This window comes from Helianthus annuus, chromosome 2 (assembly GCF_002127325.2).
Source record: "Helianthus annuus cultivar XRQ/B chromosome 2, HanXRQr2.0-SUNRISE, whole genome shotgun sequence".
NCBI lineage: Eukaryota > Viridiplantae > Streptophyta > Magnoliopsida > Asterales > Asteraceae > Helianthus > Helianthus annuus.
Window position 1 is genome coordinate 28,948,853 of NC_035434.2, and position 10,154 is coordinate 28,959,006.

Below are 10,154 nucleotides of genomic sequence, written 5' to 3' on the forward strand. Positions count from 1 at the left end.
GAGCTGGTTGCTGAGGCTGCTGATTCTGATTCGCAGGACGAGGGCTCCTGCAGTCTTTGGCCTCGTGCCCCATCTTAAGACACCTTTGACAGCGACCCTTGTTACATGGGCCGTGGTGATGCCTGTTGCAGTTGTGGCACCTGGGTTGACTACCCTGATATCTCCTCTGTCTGTGACCACCAGAGGATTGCTGACTGGGACTCTGATAGTGGTCGATTTTCTGTTGCTGAGCTTGTGGCTGAACGGTCGCTGAACCTTTACTAGAATCTCCATCCCATTTTCTTTTACTGTCACCAGATGTAGCAGGAGTAACTGAGGTGGTGACGTTAGCAGTAGCGTTAACACGCTTGGGCAGTTTATTCTGATCAACTGCCTGATCGGTGATACGGTGAGCGAGACGTTGAATTTCCTGTATGTTTTCGAGGTTAGCCGACGTCACGTGGCTCTGAATTTCTGGCGCCAATCCCTTGAGGTACAACTCAATGCGCTTGTATGGAGGGTCCACCATAGTTGGACACAGAACGGCCAGCTCATTAGACCGTTTAGTATACGCCTCGATTTCCGATCCAACCATTTTCAAGTTATACAGCTCGTCTTCTAGCTTGTGAATATCTTCCCGCGTGCAATACTCACGCTTGATGAGTTCCTTGAAATCGTTCCATGGGGTGGCGTTAGCAGCTGCCAACCCTAAGATCTGGACTTGGGCGTTCCACCAAGTCAATGCTATCCCTTCCAAAGTACCGGTAGCAAACTTGACCTTGCGAGCCTCAGGGCACTCGCACATTTCGAATACTGATTCTAGCTTCTCGAACCAGTGGAGGAGTCCCACTGCTCCTTCTGTGCCGCTGAAAGAGTTCGGACGACAGTCCATGAAGTTCTTGAACGTGCAGACAGGCTGCTGCGCGTGTTGACCTAATGTGTACGAATAGGACGAGAGTTAAATACGAGCGTTAATGTAGGATCTAAAGATCCTAGTGTGTGCCTATACTGCAGGATATACTACCTGCTTGAGCTGCTGCAACTGCCGCAGCAACTTGAGCTTGAACAAGAGCCTCTAGCTGGGCTTGTGTCATGTTGATTCGTCCAGACATGATCTTCATAGTAACAAGTAGCATACGTAAGAATGGTTCGCGGGTAGGGCGATGACAGAAAAGCGTAGGCATATAGGTGTTCTCATGAAATCAAAGCATGTGTATCTAAGCGTAATGCGAGCAAAGTTCTAAACAATTCTAGCATACAGGCAATAAACATAAACCTTATTACCTAAGATGTCGAGTCTTGCACGTGGAGCGAAGCGTCGTTGTGGATCATTGAGAGCACTGTTCTGGTTATAGTCCGGTTTTAATAAAAACGTTTTCCCCATATTAAAACCAAGTTCTCTATAACCAATGGCTCTGATACCAATCTGTCACACCCCCAAAATCCACCCGCGGAGTACCACCGCTTGGGAGCGTGACTGACCAGGATCAAGCCATCAATCATATCAAACCATAGCATTTAATACAAAAGTAAATAGTGTAAATCATCGTGACATGATTGATGTTTCAAAACCAACATCGTTAAGTAGCGGAAGCATAGTAATGTATCTCAAAATGATTATAAGTTCACATAAAGTTCATGATCCATATCCCACAACGACCTGCTCCTCTCTTGTGCAAGCTCCATCATGTACCTAAGGTCCTGCAAGGCATGCAGCAAATAATCAACAAACTAGTTGAGCGAGTTCACAGAAAGTAAGTTCATAGTGTAATGCATAAGTATAGCTAGTGGGGGCTTCCCATACTAGTGTGTAATAAAAGTGGGGGCTTCCCATGTTCATCCTGGTTAATGAGGGCTTCTCATTAACGGTACTTACTAGACTAACTTCCGACCATGTGTTCTTCTTTACCGAGAACAGGAAAACGTACAGGGTCACGTAGGCTTTACGTGACGTGCCCTTCCCCGAGGACAGTGGTACGCGTGGGGGCTACGTAGGCTTTACGCAGCGTGGCCTTCCGACCTGGAAGCCAGTAGATGGTATTGGGTTACGTAGGTTTTACGTAACGTGTCCTTCCCGACCCGGGAGACATATGGCAAAAGATCTGGGTTACGTAGGCTTTACGTAACGTGTCCTGACTAACCTGAGGACGATGGTCTATAGTCTGGTATATGCGTAAGTACGAGTAATCATTCCATTTCATCATATCCAACCCAATTCCCAACCCGGGAATCCCATGCCTTGGCTGTGTGAACTCACCTTGGTTTGCTCGGCAGATACACAAGGAATATAAGTAGCAAGTAAATGGTCACTCACGTCCTATCAGGGTTATTATACGAGTCAGGTTTGTATATAGCACGTATATAGTAATCACGTATAGTCATGGCAAGCATGTACGCACGAAAGCAGATAAGACATAGCATGTGAGGATCCAATTGTCTAAGTCCAACAATACCCGGCCCAATAACATAAGCAGCCCAATAACAAAACAGTTCAGATTCTCAATCGGCCCAATTAGTAAACGTATGCTGGTCCAATAACAAACAGTCCACAATTCAAATCGTTGGGCTCAATAGATTGGGCCCGTGACAGTGAAGGCCCAACAGTGTGCGTGTAAACGATGGTCTCGAGTCGCAACGGAGATCTCGAGTCGCAACCGGAGATTACGAGTCGCAACAGCTGGTTGCGAGTCGCAACGGTGATCTCGGTTCATCATGGTCTGGTTACGAGTCGTAATCTGACTCGCAACCGTGGTTGCGGTTCGTGCAGTTTGGTCTCGAGTGGGGTTCCGACTCGCAACAAGCGATGCCGAGTCGCAACCGTGTGTGTAACGACTTTTCCTGATTTCATGCAATTCATTTAGGCAATTCAATCATCGTTGACAGTTTCCAAAAATCAATTATCACTAACAGTTTGCCATTCAAGAATTCATCGATCAAACAGGGAAATAAATCATCAATTCTTATGAACCCTCATAATCCCACTTATGAACAACAACAATATTCATAACACTCAATCACATTATGATCCGATTTCATGAATGTTAACTCGAATTGCATAACTACACAGCCAATCAACAAGACATTATCATTAACATCATCAACAACAAATCCGATTATATAACCTGTCCGGCCGATTAACAAACATCGCTATAATAAGTACTCGCATCCAACATCAACAACCAATCAATTTTACTAACATACGCCCTAGTTACATCGCATAACAGAATGATAGCAATCATGGCATCACATATAATCGAACATGAATTCAAACAAACATACTAACCGGTTACAAGTAACGAGATGTGATCCGAACAAGAGGGTGATCGGATGGCCTTGTGCCGTCGGTTCCTAAACAAGCCGAGAGAGAGAGAGACGAGATAGAGAGCAAAGCTTCTAGGGTTTGTGTGTGAGTGCTTGATTTGCAAAAGTGGTAAAACAAAACCCCTAACTTGGTTTTGTGTGTGTTGCGAGTGGGGAGTGGGCCGAGCCCACTTGGTTGTCTAATGGTCCGCGTGCACAAGGAGTGGCCCAAAGGGCTTTGTGTGGCCGGTTTGTGTAGTTTGGGCTCGTGCAACACATAACATTCATACACACACAACACACGTAAACAAATATTCATTTAAAATCATATAATTCAGTTCTCATGAGCACGTAACGTTACATCAAAGCAAGTCTAAAGTTCGAGTTGTCACAGTCGATGGCTCGTACCTGGGCTCCTCATAATAGTTGTATGAAGTGGATGGTTGAGATGAGTTGTAATATTGAACCGGGTGCGGGTTACCATAATTAGTGCAATAGTCTCTTCTATAATCATCCTCCTCATAGGTGTAGTTGTAGCCTCCTGAGTATTGATCCATAAGAATCACTCAGCAGACCACAACAGAGTCTCGGGACCAGAAAACAAAAATGAAAACGGAAACAGAGGCTAGACACGGCCCCGTGTTCAGTGGACACGGCCCCGTGTTCAGGATCTGTATCTGGGCGTTTAAATAAAAGTTACTGGTCTTGTTGAGCATGGGGGCGTGTTTAGTGGACACGACCCCGTGTTCAGACTCTGTATCTGGGCGTTTTATGAAAAATATGCAGCACGGCCCCGTGTTCAGTGAACAAGGCCTCGTGTTCAGGCTACTGCAAAATGCAAACTAAACTAAAATGCAGAAAAATGTGCGCGCGTTTTGAAAAGGTTTTTGAAAAACTGATTAGGCCGTCGATTTTAAGCTTTCTTAAAATCCTTGTGTCCCTGGCAACGGCGCCAAAAACTTGATGTGCGTTAGGTGTAACATATATTAGGTGTATATTTTAAGCCCTTTTTACACTTTTTAGCCAAGTTTTAAATTTATAAAACACGATATTTACTAACACTAAACACACACATGGGCAAGTGCACCCATCGTGGACGTAGTATAGTGTTGGTAAGATACTGAGGTCGTCCAAGGACACAAGAGCTTTTAGTACCGGATTATCCTCAACGTCTAATCAAATCAAAAAGTTAGAAAAAGGTTTTTAAACTAGAAAAATGAAACTAAAATGCTGAAAAGTAAAATAAAAGTAAAACAGATAGACAAGATGAATCGCTTGGATCTGACTCGTGTGTAGTGTAACCTTTGATTATTTTCGCACTTTTGCACTTGTTTAAGAGATTATGTTAGTTATTGTAGTAGACCCCTCTTTTGAAGGCGACGTTACCCTCAACCCAGTAGTTTAAGTCAGCAAGGATACAATCCTAAAGGGTCGGATTATTGAAAGATAATTAATTAAGTAATTAAGGCATAATGTGGTAGGCCCCTCTTTTGAAGGTCACGTTACCCTCGGCTAAGTAGTCTGAGTCAGCAAGGATACAGTCCTAAGTAGCCGGGTTAAAGTTTTAATAGTAGTTTAACTTATGAGGGGATCAAAGAGTTTGGACCCCCGCCATCCAATACCGTTGAGTATTGAAGGAGGTCCTACTAAATTTGACCCAGGTCCTTTGCAGGATCTATACACTGAACAATGGCAAGACTCTTACCAAACTGTTCCCTTAACCCCCGACCAGGTAGCCAACATACCTCCATATAGACCGTGGAGATATGAATGGTGAAAATCTTTTATTTTATATAGACAGTAAAATAATGCCAAGACACCACGGACAAACGATAAGGAAAAATCACCTTCAACATAAGAAACTAGTTATTAAAGTCATTAATACAAAACCAAATAAAAAGTGCAAAAGATTAAAAATAAAAAGTATTACACTAAACACTTGTCTTCACCAAGTGATGTAAGAGACTTAGGCAAACATGGTCTTTGACTGTCAAGAACTCTTACGATCAATCTTGGATCCCGAGACGACTCACACACTCTATGATGGACAATGGATGATGGTGGTGGATGAAGGTGTTGTGATGGTGGTGGGTGGTGGGTGAAGTGTGAGAGAGGTGGTGTGCCAAGGGATGAGTTGCAAGAGCTCCAAGCACTCCTATTTATAGGCTGAACAGAAGCTCGGGCACGACCCTGTGTCCATTGGGCACGGCCCCGTGTCCATCCTCCTCTCTTTCTTCATTAAATGCAGTTTGTCTGCATTAGTTGACCACGCCCCCGTGTCCGCTGAGCACGACCCCGTGTGCAGAAGCATATTTGTACTATCAAGATTTGCCTGGATTTCGCGAATCTTATAGTTGACCACGGCCCCGTGTCCGCTGAGCACGGCCCCGTGGTGGGCGATGGAAGCTTCTACAACTTTGTCTTTTCTGCTGACACTTGGGCACGCCCCCGTGCTCATTGAGCACGGGGCGTGTTCAGCCCTCTGTTTCCTTATTTTGCTTGGGAAGATGATGTCGGGGGGGGGGGGTCGGGTATGCCACGTTTGTTCCTTTTCTTGTATTTGTGCTAGATTTAGTTGCCTTTTTGCTTCTTTTGTTCATTTGAGCTCATTTAATCTTGAAAATACAAAAGGAAGACAAAAGCATACTTTTTCTAACATTAGTACTGAAAAAATGTTAGTTTTATGCCACAATTGATGTAATTTATATGTTGCATTTTGTGCACGTCAGTTACCTAATAATAAAATAGATGTCTTTATTAAATAAAATAGGGTGTATCCCTATGAAGATGTGTGTACTGAAAACTTGGGTTTTACCCATATGTTTAATATTATAAAAGTGTGGTATTTTACTCTGATAAAATATTAACTACGGTCCTGATGAAAATTCCGCTGCCAAATTAGACAATAACAGGATACCACCGAAACTGTTTCACGGCCGCCCGCTCCCGGGATAGGGATCGGGGGTTGTGACAGAAGGTGGTATCAGAGCTAAGCCACTGATTCAGCCACAGAAGTGTTCTGCTAACGCCAAAATTCAAAGTGTTAGGAAATAAATAACGGGAATACATGCATAATTGTATTTTCTTGTTATGTGTTATCTGACTATTTGTTAGTTTACAGTATGAGCGACCAAGGACCATCTGACGCGTATCGTCAATTGACTGGTTCGCCTAGGAGCGAAGGTGCCTCTTCTCAGCCTTCCCTCTCGGGGTACTCTGGTAATACAGAAGAAGGAATATTCGTATTTAAGGCTCAATCTGAAGAGCCATTTCCTCAGAAAAAGAGGGGATGGTTCAGTAGGGGAGCACACGAGCGTAGAAAGCGTATGAAAAAGTTACAACACCAGAGAGCACTAGCCGCAGCTAAAAGAGAAACCGATGCTTATGCCCAGGATATGCTTAATAGGGGTATAGCCAATATCCATATCTTAGCAACCACTGCAGCTGACCCAAACCTAGAGCAAATGTTAGCATCACAACCACAATCACCAATTCCTGACCAACCCATGGAGATAGAAAATCCTGAAAACCAAGTAGAAATGCATAATTTCAACCTGGAGGAAATACCTAGGGTACCTGCACCAAATCCCCTAGACCCAAATTACGACCCATGGTGGGACGACAACAGGGACTATGTGCAACGTTACCCCATCCATGAAGATTTTCCCATGCCCAATCTAGGAGCCTACCTAGGGTTAGATCCTCTAGATCCCTATTACGATAACGATGCATTCATTAGGGAGATTTTAGAGAATCCTTACCCATACCAGGCCCTATACCAGGAACCCGCACCCCAGATTCCAAACCCAGTCCTAGAACCTGCACCCCCAATGAGTGCAGATAACGTACAAGAACTTAGGACTTTTGGTGAAGAAATTTTAGAAAGCAGTGAGAGAATGAGACAGGTGGGAGAGCGTCTCATATGGAAATACGACGAACGCAATATGGATTTTTGGATGAATCTATATCCTTGAAACGATGGTAGAAATAATAATAATATAATATAATAAAATATGTGTGAATGTGTATAAAAAAAACTACGGATGCCTACTACTATTAGTGTAACTTTAAATTTCAGTCGGTATTGTAATTTTAAATTCAGCACTAGTGTGTAATAGACGCATAGTATATGAATAGAGTAAAAGTTGCAATGCTCGGCGCTTTTAACCAAAATGCGTGTCATGTGATTGGCTATATTCAAATATTATTGGTAATATTAATATGTGGTAAATGTTTAAAATTCAGATGGGCAACGAAGTGAATCTGGAAAACCAGAATGATAATATCCAGAACGACAACAACTCGAATAACGATAATCTGAATAATGAGAATTCGAATAACAATGGAAATCACGTGGATAATAGTGCCATCCAACACATAGTAGCACAAGGAATCATAGGTGCGATGCCATTTATTATCCAAACTGTTAAGGAAGCAGATAATAAAAGTAAGCAAAGCAATAAACGACCAATTGAACCGGAACACAGCGTGAACAATGGACCCGTACTTCAAGTGCTCATTCCCAAAAGAAGAAGAAGCATGCCATATGGTTGTTCTTATAAAGAATTCTGGTCCTGTAAACCAATAGAATTCTCGGGCAATGAAGGACCCGTTGCAGCTCTACGCTGGATAGAGAAGACTTAGGTTGTTTTAAAAATAAGCAAATGTGCGGAAGAGGATAAGATAATGTTTGCTTCTAATTTGTTTAAAAATTCAGCCCTACAATGGTGGAACACTATCCTCCAGTAAAAAGGAAGTGATAGGGTATACAACCTGGAATGGGAGGAGTTTAAAAATATGGTAGAAAGGAAATTCTGCCCTCCCAATTAAAAGGAGCAGCTAGCAAATAAGTTTCTGAACCTTAGGATGACCGGAGTAGATAGTAAGGGTTATACTACTACATTCTTTGAATATGCTAGAATAGTACCAACCCTTGCATCACCTGAACCAGTATTAATCTCCAGATACATCTGGGGATTAATCGGGAAAATTAGGCATGTGGTCAAGGCAGCTAGACCTCAAACCATAGAAGAAGCTGTAGAACTAGCCAATACCTTGACAGATAAATTAATCCGTACTAGAGAAGAAGACCAGAAGAGAAACCTAACCCAAAGGCTTACCCAAGAATTCCATTCTGGGAATTCCAACCGTAGGAACGTAGGTTCTACCTCTGCACCGTACTGCAAAACCTGCAGAAAGAAGCATTCAGGAAGATGCTCCACTCACTGCAATTTCTGCAAAGCACCGGGACACAAGGAAGAAGATTGCAACAGGAAATCTAGTAATGGACTGTGCTTCAACTGTGGAGAAAAAAGTCACACCAAACCAAATTGTCCGAAATTAGCTCAAGCTACAAACAACAAGAACACTAAAAATGCTAGAGCATTTGTTCTAACTGCAGATGAAGCCAAGATGATTCCAGACATCATAGCTGGTACGTTTTTAGTTAATGATATTTTTGCTAAAGTATTATTTGACTCTGGTGCAAACCAAAGTTTTATTAATACTTCGTTTTGCAAACTTCTAAATCAATCATTAACTAAACTACCACAAGAATGTCTAGTAGAGACAGCAAATGGAGAAACCGTTAGGATTTCTGAAATCTTGCAGGGAGCAAGAATAGAAATTTTTAATCAAAAATTTATTGCAAACCTTTACCCAGTGAATCTGGAAGGATTTGATATTGTATTAGGAATGGATTAATTAATAGCCAATAAAGCCAGTATTTTATATGATCAAAAGTCAATCCAAGTAAATTCACCAAGGGGTGAAAAGATCACAATTAAAGGAGATAAACCATCTAGATCCACTAAATTCATCTCTGTGATGAGAACTGCAAGTTATTTAAGAAAAGGATCTATAGTGTATTTGATTTCTATAATCACTAACACTAAAGGAAAGGAGCTAAAAGACATTTCAGTAGTGTCCCAGTTTTCAGATGTATTTCCAGAAGAATTGCCAGGACTGCCACCAGATAGGGAAGTTGAATTCAGAATCCATCCGCTACCAGGAACGGCACCGATCGCCAAAGCACCTTATGTCACACCCCAACCGATGGCGGAAACATCGGGATGAGACGTACAAATTGCTTAAAACAACATAACACTATTGTGACAATATGAATTAAATTCATTTCATAAATATCAAATGGAAATACGTTGTTTTCAAGTACATCATAATTCAAACATAATAAAATACTATGCTAAAATGGGTTTCTAGTTCCATCCTAGCTTGATTGCTTTATTTCTTGAACATCAACCTTAGATTTCGTTGCGTTTCTTGGTAAAGAATAAGAGTAGAAAGTTGGAATTTCCAAATAACGAAGGGGAATGATCACCTAAATAAGATCACGTGAACATTCTAATTATTAAAATGATTAATTATATAGATGTTGTATTTTATCTCATAATAACTTTTAATATTATCAAAGAAATATACTTGATAATTTATCTTTTTAAAAAAAGTTATTATAAAAGAGAAAGGAATACTCGTTTTATAAAATTTTGGTTTATAAGGATCCTTGAAAGGAAAGAATTTATGTTGGTTTTAATTCATATAAGCTTATTCCCAAATTCCTATGTTGAAAACAAAAAAAAAATAAAAGAAAGGTTTGACCTTTTATTTTATGTAAACGTGATCAACAGTTATCATCATCCTCTTCATATTAAAGACATACATAACTGTGATATTTGTTCCTACTTTTAGTTGGTTTGAAAGTTTTTAAACATTGAAATTATATTCAAGTTTCCATGAAAAGGTTAAATAAAATTCCTAAGGTTTACAATTTAGTTATTCTATTTTATCCTTTTGTTGACATTAGAATAACTCGTTGATTACTTTAGCGATAAAAAATTCTAATATTTATTGTTTTATAA